The following is a 14709-nucleotide window of genomic DNA, read 5'->3' as shown; positions in this document are numbered from 1 at the left end:
GCTAAATTAAAAAAATGTAAATGTGTAAATGTAAATCACTAATGCTTACCAAGGCTGCATACATTTATATACTTAAGTAAAACAGTAATATTTTTAAAATTCAATTAACTGCTTTCTATTTATTATTAGAGAATTTGATTTTATGTGTGTGATTAAAAAACTGAATGTTTATCTATCTTCAGTATCGCATGATACCATGTCAACTGCTGCCTCAGCTGTTGCATTGGTACTTGGGATTTTGTAAATAATTAAATTAAATGCATCCATAAATCTTTTTAAAGATAATCAAGGCAAATATTTGAAAGGTAGTTTATCTCAGTCTTACCCAAATTACTAAGTAATGTCTGCTGAATATTTACATTTTATTCACAGGAATAAACAACATTTTAAAATTTGTCAAAATAAAAAATAAATAAATAAAAAATGTTTATGACATATTTTAATTATTATGTTTTTAAACACAATAACAATATAATCATGCTTTATCTCAATAACACAAATGGAAAAACAACGAATGCCCAACATAAAGCCAAATCAAGTCACATTCATCATTACTCTCACTATTATTAATTTTGATATACACATACTTTATTAGATCATCCTACTTTTCACAAAAAAAGGCTCTTGGCTAACAGCTAATTCAAGTTGTGTGAGTCTGACAGGCGGTGGGCATTTAACTTTCAAGAGCCCCTTCAAATCAACCTTCTCATCTCATTGCCTGTCCAGCCTTTAATTTTCCACAGTCTCTCTTCAATTTCCTACAGCCCGGCCCTGTCACTGACACTCACATGCAGTGTTTATACAAGCATCACATTGCTCACTTACCAGCAGTAGCCTGGCCCCACCTAAATAATGTCATTTAGGGAAGAGCAGATTGTTTTCCCTAACCTTTTCAAGCTTGAAGGGATCCGAAACCCCAGATCACACTGTAAATTCACTCTGTCATTAGCTCGCAAATTATAAGGGGTCATTGTAATTATGCAGCTTTTAGCGCTAAAAAACAAGGGAGGGATACATCCATCTGAAAGAAATTTGCCTTGGCCTATATGACCTTTTGCAAAGAGGAGGAATCAGCCATCCTCTAGTGCCTTCGCAGACAGGCTGATTTAAAAATCAGAGGAAATCCATCAGGATAAAAACAATAGGCATAAATTATCATGCTATTATTATTCAATTCTAAGAACTGATGGTCTTGAATAATGCAGAACGTGTGATCATTAGCCATTTAAAAAAACTAAGAATGATCTATGGAATATGATAATTGGAGAGAACTTCTGAGGACGATAATTTTCCTCCATTTGGCAGCAAAATATGACTTCTGATCAAACTTTATGCACTTTATAATTCAAGTTAAAGGGACAAATAAGTAATGCTCAGAGCGGCTAATTTAATCCCGTCGGCTTTTAGCGAGGAGAGAAAAATGCAAATGAGCATTTAACACAAAGCAGGGATTTCAAATCATATTTTAGTGACCTTATTTCCAGACCTTGAGGGAGTTAATCAAATACCACCAACAGAGATGAACGCACTGCATCTGCTGGCTGCTGGTTTTGTTGTAAATTGCTTCTTAGGTGGTTGAAGGAGGACTTTCATTTCCCTCTCCTCTCTTCACTTCTACATTCTGTTCTTTCCTCTTCCTACTTGAAAATCATTACGGCAGAGGGAACAGGTAAAGTGCACTCCAGAAAGCTCAATGCGGGCCATGGATTGCTCTCATTCTTCATGTTTTCCTGGAAACTGAGACGCGGCCCTAATAGGTAATATGTTTTTAAAGATGCAGAAAGCAACTTCCTAATGGAGTCATTCATTAAGAAATGAAAATTCTGTCATCGGCTCTGGTCGTTTCAGACCCATAAGGCTTGAGCTATTTTGGGTTGATGTTTATGAATACACTGTAGCAACAAAGAAGGCTTTTAAGCTCTCAAAAGTACCACAACAGTCATTAGGAGTCATTTATGTGACTGATGTGTTGTATTCTGTGCTCTATACAGTAGTATATTAGCTAGATTTCACCAAACTTAGCAGGTTAGTTCATCCAAAAGTGAAAATTCTGTTATTAATCACTCCCCCTTGGGTCATCACAAAACTTTGCTAATCTGTGAACCCAATTTGGGATATTTTATATGAAATCTGACAGCTCTTTGACCCTCCACAATCCTGAGAGATTCAAAGTCCAGAAAATTTATCAAAAGGATTTCTTGTGACGTGCCATGTGACTTCAGTGGTTCATCTGTAATCATACAAAGCTCCATAAACACATTTTTATAAAGCAAAAATATGCAGCAAAAAATTATGTGTGCCTATGTCTCCCGCATCAGGTCAGGGTGCAGGTTTACTATGGACAATATGATGCTTGCATCTTGTGCTGCCGACTCAATACATCATATTGCCTATAATAAATGCACACCCTGACCATTTTTGATAGACAAAAATGTTCTTGGAGCTTCGTATGATTGCAGTTGAACCACAGAAATCATATAGAATGTTTTGTTGGTTCTTTTTCTAAATTATATTTTTGGTTCCTTTTCTAAACTATAACAATGTATTGTTACCAGAGAGTAATTCAGATTTCTTTTTAAATATCTTAATACATGCTTAATACAAAAGTTCTCAGGGGATTGGAACAACATGAGGGTGAGTAATTATTAACAAACAAATACATTTTTGGGTAAACTAAAGCCTTTAAATAAGCAAAAAGGTCAACTGGTTATAACGGAGTGAAGAATAACTCATGCAGAAGTCATAATAAGGAATCTAGATGTTCCAGATTGCACTGATATCTATCAAAATGACTTGATTTTCCAGAACCCAAATAAAAGTGACTGCATCTTAAATGGCCATTCACAAAAAGAAAAAAAACAACTGTAAAATGATAACAAAAAGGATCCTAAAATCAGCACTAAAAAAATTGTATTTTATTATAAGCAAAGCTTCTGAGCCACCCCAAGTGACTTTCATTCACAAGAAAAGGTTTCTGTTTTTAATGGAAAACTTTTTTATAGAAATTTCCAATTGCTTGCAAAATATTTTTAAAAATAGCAGTTTTCCTATTCCCCCCATCAATGTGTTCATCCTTTAGGGCAGAGGTGCCCAATCCTGTTCCTGGATATCTATCTTCCTGCCTGACCAAACACACCTGTCTTTAATTAACAAGTGCTCCTTCGGATCCTACTTGGGTCATGTTTACACTGTCAGGTCTTGATGCTCAATTCTTATTTGTTGCCTATTTCTGATTTTTTGCCTGTCCGTTTACACGTTCTTTAATTGTGACACATATCCAATTCATGTGTACACTTGCCATACAATTTACAACATTGCACATGAGTAAAGTCGGGTTCTAGCATCTGCACCACACTAGCCATGATGAAAGAAATTGTCTTGCTTTTAGCTCTGCGAAATATGCGAAGTTCACCCAACTATAAAATCATTATGAGGCGGAGAAGAAGGGAAAAGACCATCATCGCAGCTTGCATCTATGCTTTATATAGGGTGTTCTCCACCATGGAGAGAAATTAGTGGGTACTAGAAAGATCTCAGGTCTGGTGGGAGGAAATTGTGGCGGGCTTTAATGAGGAGCAGTGGGTCCGAAATTTTAGGATGAGCACACACAAACACTCTTACTTCTACATAAACAAAGAAGTACCACATTGTAGCAAGTGTTATGGCGTACAAAACAGAATGCCTCAATAAATCCGATCTGCCTGTTTACATGATAGTTGCATCGTCACATATCTGATATATATCTGATTTATTTCCACATATGAAAGAGGCCTGAAATCGATCTTTGAATATCAGAATGCATTTTTTTGTGTGTGTTTACCTGGTCATAGAATAGATCTGATCTGTGTCACTTATAAGCAAAAAATTTGGAATTGATTCACATTTAGCTGGCAGTGTAAACGGGGCCTTAGTTGGTTTAGTTGTGTATGATCAGGGTTAGAGCTGAATTCTGCAGGAAGGTTGATCTCAGAAACAGGGTTGCTTTAAGGGCAAAAATTTTCATCAAATTATTCCCAAAAAATAAACTTAACTGCATTAAAGATTCATTCCTAAATTGAGCAGTGCAACTTTCTTAAGGAATTTGCCACAGAAAGAAGCAGGAAGTGAAGAATAACTCATGCAGAAGTCATAATCTGAGTGAGGAATCTATTTCAAGATGTTCCAAATTGCACTGATTCCTATTAAAATGACTTGATTTTTTCAGAACCCAAATATAAGTGACTGCATCTTAAATGGCCATTCACACCAAGAACAAAACGTTTAATAATAACAAAAAGGATCCTAACTGTAAAACTAGCAAACAAAAAAGGCTACTTTATTCAAGCAAACCTTTTGAGCTCCCCTAAAAAAATTTCCCTCAACATTTGTTCCTATTAGAAAATTTTCATAGAAACTTCCAGTAGAGTATATGCACAGCTAGTGTTTTTCCCTTCCAATAAACTTCTGGTGAACAGTTAACATGACTTTTTAAAATTTTATAAGGTACCTTTCACAGCATGTAAATGTTGTAATGTAATTTAAATATAACCATTTAAATAGACTTATGCATTAATTTAGTTGTTCAAGTATAAAACGAGATGAAAAGCTGTTTACATGCACGCCCCGTCAGCAGCAGGCTAGCACTGTAACCCTACTGAAAATACTGTGGTGAAATACATTCATATTTTAAAAATATGGGTCGAAAAATGGAATTTAATGTAGTGCTTCTTGTACATTCTGAGACCCACTTTATATTGCATTTCAACCAGGCAGTGAGGTTCATTGATTTTTAAAGAAAACCGACCTTAAAGGTGCAGTAGGTGATTGCCTTCAGAAACATTTTTCATTGTGGCTGGTTGAAACTCTCTTCACATTTCAATAGTAATGATTAAAGTGAATGTATTTATATGTATTTTTATATTCTGGGTAAAAATGTTCTCTAATAAATATTGTCAGACCGACAATAACTTAATTATGACACGAATCTCCATGCTCCATCCATGTTTCGCGTGAACGCGCGAATGAAATCTGTCTGTGTGACTAGCTGCGCAGAAATTCAAATTTAAATTTGTTGACAGACAGTTTGTCTGTCAACAAATTTAAATTTGAATTTCTGCGCAGCCAGTCACACAGACAGATTTCATTCGCGCGTTCACGCGAAACATGGATCTACAGCTGACAGAGAGACATCAGCCAAACCCTGCATCAACCTGAACTTTTTTCTGAAAGACCAACATGGCCTTGTATCTATGAAAAGAAAAATTGTTTTTGAAAGGGCTTCTGCCAAAAATAGCAGAATCAAAACTTTTCTAAACCATGAATCATATCGGAATTACTTTTGTAGGCTGGAGGAAAATGACGTTAAGCAGTTCAAAACAACAATCTGAAGGATGACACCACGACTGAAGTATTACATTTAGACAGGTATGTTTTAAAACTATTTTAGCCATGCAAAGATAATGAGTTCTTATTTATGAATGGGTTTATATGCACGGAAGTGTTGTTCAGCCACTGAAAAGGTCTGAAAAAAGATTGGCTATTTTTAAGTTCATTGAGAACCTTGTACAGCATCAACAATATAGTCGGTTAAATAGACCTGAGCATTCATTTAGTTTTTTTAAGTGTAAAAGAAAATGAAAACAAGCAATGTACAAGGATAAGCAAGGACAATTGAAAATGAAAAGTCATTCATTGTCTGGGTATTGTAAGTGTAATATAAAAAGATGACAGGATATTTCTGTTTAAGCACTCCTTTTTTTCTCATCTGATTTTTATTTAATTGAATAACAAAACATAAGTAAATAGTGCTCTTCCGCCTAAGCAGCTTTACTGATGTGAAGTTGGATTTATAGTCGCACATTCATTCATTTTTTTAACAGTGATAACCTGTGACACGCTCCCACTGTAACGTTACTTTGAATATTAAGTCTGAAATAGCGTGTAGTAATGACTTCAAATCAACATTAGCACTTTTTCATTGACTGTGAACAATGTTGTATTTATAGTCACTGGCTAAATAAATGATTTCACTATTTAGAATTTTCTATCAATACTTTTCTGAATTTATATTATTGAGGAGAAAGTCAGAATGTGCGGATATAAAACCAACTTTACCAAAATGTCAGTTTTGGGGAAATATAATCCCTGCACCCACCGGCCTGTTGACAACTACGCATGACAAAGTGCATGTCTCCATAGAGTTTTCTAACTGGTGAATGGCATAATCTAGTGCAGGGGTGCCCAAACCCAGTCCTGGAGGGCCGCTGTCCTGCATATTTTAGTTATAACCGCAATTTAATGCACCTGAACCAGCTAATAAAGCTTATTTTAGATATATTAGAAACTTCCACGTAGGTGTGTTGAAGAAAGTTGGAGCTAAACTATGCTCGACGCCAGCGCTCCAGGACTGAGTTTGAGCACCCCTAAACTAGTTTTATCTATTCAATGCGTGTTCGTGTGTTCATGATTTAAAAAGGCGTGGCTTTGGACCGCAGAAGGGGGAAATGTAAAATTTCTAAGCTATTATGCTATTGCTAGTATTCTGGTAGATACCCTACTGCACTTTTAAATGCAGTGATTTTGTAACGACAAAATTCACCAGAAGCACTTTAACTGGGTTACTGAAAATTTGAAGTCCTTCTGCATATACCCTATTCCTCACAAAAAGAATTAAAGAGCCCCTATATGGGTTTTTGAAAATGACCTTCGATGCCGTGTGTAACCTCCAGCTGAGGTTTAAATCTAAAAGTGCACCTTGTTTAAAACTATTGATATTGAAAGAGCAGCAGAGGGACTTTGTCAGACTTTGACGGACTTTGTCAGTAACTTTTACTTTTCAAATTGACCAGTTTTTTCTTCCTCCGAATCATAGCATGTAAGTGTAATTAAAATTGTTGCCTAGTTTTGTGTAGCTTGCAAAAAATGTGTTTAATTGTGTGTTATAAGTTGTAATCGCACCGCACAGCTTGTAATCACATACCAATTATAGATCAGTGCTTGTACTGTATCTCTTAGGTTAAATCTGTATGGGGTTATTCACATATCACATACAAAACTAAGCTAACCATCAGCTGTTCGTCACTCGCGCCACGCAATCAATTTTCGAACTTGTTCAACTTTTGGCACTGTGTGGATTAATACTGAATCTGCATCGTTGTTATTACATGGAGTTAGGGTTAAGAGTAGAGTATATGTTAGTGTTTAACTGCATTGGGCTCTCAATTGCATACTGTAGCCATAGTGGGCGTTTCTTTCTGTCCTGTGCTGAACCCAGTCGACCAATCGCAATAGACTGGGTCATCGGTCCAATCAGCGCAGATTAGCTTTGCGCTAAGGAAGGGATTGGGAACAAATTAATCGCAGAACGAATCATACAGGAATAGCTGGAATAATTAGGTAAAAATAAATTGTATATTATAAGACAATGAAAATGTGTTATTTGACCATGCAAGCGTATCAGCATGTTGTTGAAGATCTCTAAAACTAAAATATGACCTTTTTTAATGCAAAATAGGGGCTCTTTAAAATAGCAGTTTTCTTTATTTTTTTCCCCATCAACATGTTTATCCTTTAGGGCAGTGTTCACCAAACTTGTTCCTGGAGGGCCGGTGTCCTACAGGTTTTAGCTCCAACCCTAATCAAACACACCTGAACAAGCTAGTCAAGGTCTTACTAGGTATACTTGAAACATCCAGGCAGGTGTGTTGAGGCAAGCTGGAGCTAAACCCTGCAGGGACACCGGCCCTCCAGGACCGAGATTGGTGACCCCTGCTTTAGGGGGTCAAAATCTTTATTAAATTATACACACACAAAAGAAAATGATTAAAGATTCATTCCTGCAGTAAATTGAACAGTGCTACTTTGTTTATGATTGTGCCACAGAAAGCAGAAGCCTTAATGTGTTTAAGATGCACAAAAAGAGACACAATGGTGAACAATGGCAGACTTTTCATTTGTGGGTGAAGCATCCTGTTAACCTTTTCATAAATGTGCACAACAAGCGTTTTGTGCAAATAATGCCTCTAAATGCCACTAGACCCCCAGGGAAATAACACAACATTCTTTATTGCGCCATCACATGTCAGATCTCACCAGAGACAACTACAGCTAATACTCAACATCAAGCTGCATTTTCAAGCATTTATAATGAACAACATTGGGCCTACTATGTTGGGCTCCTAACGCAGCTTAATAAGCTAAAGCAGCTCGATGATTAGCCATTCTGAAGCTCACATTAGCAAGACTTGCTTTAAGAGATACACAGGGAATCATTACATTGGAGTATGACAGGTCGGTCTCATTTCGAAAACTAATTTCGTCTTGGCCACTTCCTCTCATGTCTCATTAGAGATGACATAACCTTATAATGCATTATGTCACAAGACCAATCTAATGAACAGTTGAGCTGATGTTGTGGAAAGCAGTTGTGGAATAGCAATCTGTATTATAGATTCACATTAGAAGGTTCACTGGAATAATGATCAAATAATAAGACTTTTGTAGATTAAATAATTCGATAAAGACGTCAAGATATTATTATCATGCATAAAGCCATTACAACATTCAGGATAATATGTTTGTGTTTATCTACGTAATTTCAAGTGATAAATGGAGTCAGTTATTGGGTAGACTGAATTCTATTCACATTATCATAAAAAAAAAAAAAATCGATATATTTGGGTCCATGGGACGTCACACGGTGGTGCGGTTATGTCATGTGTAAATTCCTGAGATGTACAACACTTTCTATGATCAGGTACACTTCATCTTCAAATACATTTTAAATGATTCCAAGTGAATAAGTAGTTCAAATGCCCTGAGAGCTTCGATGCTTGGAGTGAACCAAGTAGATGTAAATATCACCAACTTTGGAGATTATTTCTAGACGTTAGTTCAGCAGATCACCAGAAAGTATTTTCTTTACATACTGTTTTTAGGGGTTTTCTGATCACCAGTAATAGGCTGTATGTCCTAAAGTTCCTGGCCACAGCAAACATAGTAAAGCTGCGAATAAATGTACAGAAAAGGTAGCTAACACAGACACGTCGCAAATTTGAAGGAACAAAACTTAGTTTGAGGTATCATCAGAAGCATCATAACCATTGTTTATTTATTCTTTAGCAAAATATCAATTCCATTTAGGATCAGTGTAAAAACCAATAGTCAACTTCATTAAATGAAATGAGTGTAGCTAACTCAATTTACTAAAAGCCAATTCTACTCAGTTGAGAGGAGCTTTGAACTCAGTGTTGAAGGTAATTAGCTAATTACCTCATTGATTCAACTTAAATGGAGTAAGTTCACATTACTTATATTGTTGAGTTTTTTTTACCTCAAATGGTTTGTAGCAATTGGTTTCCTCAAACGGTTTGAGTTGCCTTAACTTATTAGGTTTTACAGTACTCAGTTGGTTTGAGTTCTCTTGATTTATTGAGTTTTCCTGTGCTCAAAATGCTTTGTTTACTTAAATGGATTAAGTTCATTGTCCTCATTAGGATTAGATTTTGAACTTCAATGGTTTGTTGCAATCAGTTTCCTCAAATAGTTTGAGTTACCTTAACATTTTGGGTTTTACAGTGTATATCTGGCAATGTTCAGAACAGCGCAACCCTAATTTCCATGTTTTGCGCCTCGTTCTTTAACTAGCAAACCCATTTGCACCACTATGTGGACTCATGGTCATGCTGGTCTTAAATAGAGATGTGTTGACCCGCGTTGTTGGTGCATTGCTATTTTGAAGAACTGAAATAGACTGCACTTCTTCATGCCTTTTTTCAGTTTATTCATGACATTTTGCATTTGTATAAAGTTATTATAAGTATTATTATTTATTATTTGCATATTTATAAGTGTTTTAATAAAGACAAGTTTAGATGTGTCTATCTGTTGGGCTTTGGAGACATATGTGTCACCATATGGGGCATAAGAATAGAACATGTGTTTGGATCTAACTCTTATTATTGCTCATTTATTTGTTTGCTGGAAATTAGAAGTGAATTTAGAAATAGTTTTGATTTTGCACTTAACAAGTGAAATTAAATATGTAGGCTAATGGATGTCTTCAGTGGAGTGTGTTTCCACCGTTTCCTTATCTACAAAGGTAAAGGAGTAAAGCGTAAAAGTAAAGAGAAAGTGAAAGTAAAGAGGACGAATGGAGGAGGTTCATACGTTATCCTCAGGCTGCAGATGGTCTGTTTAACTGTTTTCTCACTATTGAAGTGTTAAGTTTCTCCACTTACAGAGTCCGCCATACAAATAACAATTGCTCCATGGTCCAACGCACTCTTAAAGGGAATAGGATATGAGACTCTGATTGCCTTAATGCACGTTATGCTCAAAACACACCCATAACTCATTAAGAGAATACGCACAACCCTGTTAGACCATGCGTTAGGGTGCAAAGCGTATTTTTCTGTCCTTAAAATAGCAAAAGTGGATCCGGACACACCCTTAATGCTTTTGTGCCATGCGCCTTTGACTTTGCACCTAGATTGTTAAAAGAGCCCTTAATCCCATTTAAATACACTGTGGGTGTGAGTGTGACCATATCGAACAAAAAAATATGGTGGCAAGCGTAGCAGAAGTGATGTTTTTGGTTCTCATGTACACTGAAAAAAACACATTGAGTCAGCTTAAATGACTTTAAGTTGTTTGTTATACGTAAAGAATGAGGTTTTTTAAACTTTGTTACAGTATTCCTAATTTAGTTAAGTGTAACTTGAAGCTTTACTTTATTGTTCACTGTAAAAGAATGCAGGGTTTCACACAATTCATTATTGTTGTCTCAACTAAACATAAAACAATTAAGTTGTCTCAAAAAAGTATAGCGTTAAGAAGTATGGCGTTTCAACTAATTTTAAATAAGTCGTTTGTACAAGCACCAGAAATCTTTTTTTTTCTTTAAAGGAATCAACAATATGGGTTGAAAATCTTTAACATTTTGTCAGCCTTTTTTTTCTTTTAGTGGTAAAATAGCACTTATTGTAAAGAGGTCCACACAAAAATTCTGTTCATGAGTTTTATTTATTTTTTAGAAGATATTGGAAAACTGATAGCTTTGATTGTTCCACAGTAGAACAAAAATAATATAATGTCAATGGCTACCAGTTTCCAACATAACTCAAAATATTTCCTTTTTGTGTGCAGGGTGAGAAAATGATGACAAAGTTTAAATTTATGGGTGAACTATCCCTTTTTTTGCCATACTGTATCACATTGGTCTGACTAGTATATAAAAACAACTGCTCACACCTTATTGCTTTGTGTATTTGTATTAAGTATACAGTAATACATGAAGATTCTCATCCTGTAAACATACACTACCCAATATTCTGGAGTCTGTTAGATGCTGACAGATAGGTAGTTCCCTCGTGCAAAAGCAGATATGTGAAGATATGGATTTTTCTTACTAGGACTGTAATATAGTATTGAACCCCTTCAACCATTTATTAGAGTCTCCCCCTTAAAAATGTGCCAAGGACACATATGGGTCATCTAAAATCCTTGGAGATGAAAAAATAATACATTTCAGACAGCTATCTTGAAATTACCTTTATCGTGAAAGCAGATTAAATAGAGGTATTGACAAAAGTGTCAGTTCATGGTAAACAAAGCTGTTCTACAAACATACTACAGTGTTGTGTTGCTAGGATTTTCTAATGAAAGCAATGAGCATAACTCAGCCTTAATCCAAACATGACTTTAACCTCACCATATTTTCACCTTTAGAAGCTCATCTAGAACTCTTCAGTCAGAAAACGGTATATCCTCAATAAAAAAAACATCAATCACTGAAATTTCCTGTGGTGAATAATTGAACACGCATTCATGTCCCATTTCTTAGCCTCTCTCTGGAGGCGTAGAGGCAATTTAAGATCTATTTTAAGGATATTGGAAGGCTAAGCAAATAACTAACTGCAATCCTTTGCTATTTTAACCTGCATGGTTCCATTTCAACCCCCAACATCAGAGGAAGCAGGTATGAATATACAGTAAATGACAGGTTTCTTTTATAATCAAAGCCTTGGCCTCAAATTAAACCATCACCCTATCTGTTATAAGAAAATAATCATCCTAGATCATCACATTTACATAACCAGACCGATTTTAGCAACTGCAATAATAATAAATTACGCTCGTCATCAATCAAAGTGAGCAACTCTCTCTATAAATAAGCTGTATACTTAGATTTTTTTGAGGTGTTGTAAAGGAAGAATAACCTTAAAAGGCACTATCGCAATTACCATGATATATACATGTAAAAAAATAAATGTAAAAAAAATCCCATGATGCAAGAACCAGGTCAGTGAATGAACCAGTTTAAAGGTCTGGAATCAAACAGATGTAGCAGCGTAGACTGAGAAAGCCCTAAATCTGTCAGCGGTGTGCAAGGAGAGAGAGAGAGAGAGAGAGAGATCAGGAGGTGGAGAGAAACCAGCCTATACCAGAGTCTGGGTGCGTGAAAAACAAATTGGGAGATTTCTGGTGGACCTGGACCCAAGTGGGAGGTTGCATAACTGAGAGCCGGATCATGAGGTGAGCAGAAATAAGCACTGCTGCCAGGAGTCTCCAGGGAAGCTTGTCTGACAGGCAAATCCACAGAGAACAAGCCGAAAGTGGGCTAGCAGGGCCAATGAGAGAAACACTCCATTCTTGAGTGAGATTAGCCACCTCTGGCCTCTGAGAGAACAATATACAAATGATATTCTGAATGCTCCAGATCTGCTACCATTAATGGATTGTTTTATGTGACTAGCACTAACATAAAAACCAATGGACTCTTTTCACAAGACAAGTCATCTTAAATCCTTGAAAATCTTTCATGTAGTTCAAGTTTAATCTATCTACAATTATATCTATGTATTAAATCATCTTTGAATTTAATTACAAAAAAATATGGGGAGGGCAGTAAATTTGGCATTGTTCTCTCTTTTGGCAGCTGTTATCAGTTTTTTTTTTCCATTTTCTGAAAGTCTTGATAACACCAAAGTAGAGTTTTTATTATTATTTCAGCAAAAAGGATTGTAAAAAATTTATTTGCTGTACTCTTCCATTCCCTTTGCTCTAAGTTTATCTAACTATGATAACTTCAGCTACTGAGAAACCCAGAAATGTGATCCATCTCACCATCAGATATACCTTAATTAATATGAAAATTCTCAATAAAGGGGTCAAGAGGTCAAGAGATGAAATCGGCAGATCACCAAACATTCATTTCCAAGACTAATTTCAGCGCACTAATATCTCATTCTATCATGGTTTACTTAGACTCCTTGTTCAGGGGTGTTTATTTAGAGAAAGTGTTTCATCTGACTGAACTATTTTCAATAAAATGATACATGCAGAACCCAATCCTTCTGGATTACTTTACTAATGAAACAGATTTCAACTTTGATCAATGCCTTTTGATCTGTTCAACACCTGAAGGAATTGTACAATAACTTTAGGTCCTTTGTGTTCTTTTCAAAGCCTTAAAGCTCTATTCATTGTAATTGCATTTTGCATTTGTGCTCTGCTGTGTCAGGTCAAAAGTCTTAAGAGCAACGTGAGTGACAGATTTATTATTAAATCTATAACTATAAAAAAAAAGTTTTGATAACTGAAATAAGGCTGAAATTAAGGGATAAATTATAGCTGTAAAAACCCTAAACTTACTCAAATAGCAGAAAACAATTTATAATAAATCTAAATAAATAATGTTTAATAAATACAAAACGAACTACAATGTTTGTAGGGCTGCACAATATATTGCAGAGTTATTGCTATCACGATAATAGTATATGCAAAATACTTATCACAGACACGTGCAATAAATTACATAGATTTCATGAATTGGTCGTTTCTCTCAGTCTGACCAAACAGATGGGACCTTACTATCATTACTGGAGCAGCCCAAACGTGAAACCAGATCTGAAAATAGAAAATAAACACTAGTGGTGGGAGTTGAGACAAGAGAAGAAAATGACATATCGTTAAAAAAAAATAAATGACTTAAAACATAGCTACGATAACTACGATAACAATAGCTAAGATAAACTAAAATACCACTAACAAGAATGAGTAAATAATGACCAATTTTAAATATAAACTATGATATCTTATCCAGGACAAGGTGTTTAAATGACAAGCTATTATAATCATATTTTCCCCATAAGCATTTGGATTTATTTAGAATACGCGCCTGGAAATCCTTCGCGCCCACAGTGGTATTTTGGCACATTTGTGAGACTAATAATGAACACCAGAGCAGATGACAGACTGCTCCTCTATGCTCACATTCCTTTTTTTAATAGAGATGTTGTTTGTGTAAAGGTCACACTTTTCAAAAATGGCTCCCACTCGAATAAAAGAATAACACAGATTAAATCACAATATATATATATATATATATATATATATATATATATATATATATATATATATATATATATATATATAATTTTTTTTTTTTTTTTCAGCAAGAATCTTTAAAAAATGGTTCTTATAGTCCAATTCAAACCCCATAATATGATCATCTGTATTCTATAAAACACAAAATGAGATTTCTGGCAGAATATCTGAGCAAATCTTTTATACTGGGATCAAATATATGAATGATTTTTGAAAGATCTTTAGGACTAGCATTGACTACACAAATTGTAGCATTAGCATCCCATGAATAAATTACATTTTAAATTATTAAAATACAAATATATTATTTTATATTGGAATGCTTTCTGCCTTGGTTAAGAA

General features: G+C 35.2%; 1 protein-coding gene across 12 annotated transcripts in view; it reads right to left on the bottom strand.

The window, feature by feature from the left end:
- The window catches only part of nek11 (NIMA-related kinase 11), a 247266-nt gene that overhangs the window by 224155 nt on the left and 8402 nt on the right, over nt 1–14709 (bottom strand). The gene's annotated exons all lie outside the window — the stretch shown is intronic.

The sequence above is a fragment of the Danio rerio genome, chromosome 16 (genome assembly GCF_049306965.1).
Source record: "Danio rerio strain Tuebingen ecotype United States chromosome 16, GRCz12tu, whole genome shotgun sequence".
In the NCBI taxonomy this organism is placed as follows: domain Eukaryota; kingdom Metazoa; phylum Chordata; class Actinopteri; order Cypriniformes; family Danionidae; genus Danio; species Danio rerio.
Note: the sequence above shows the minus strand (reverse complement) of the source record. Positions and strands in the feature narration are given on the sequence as shown.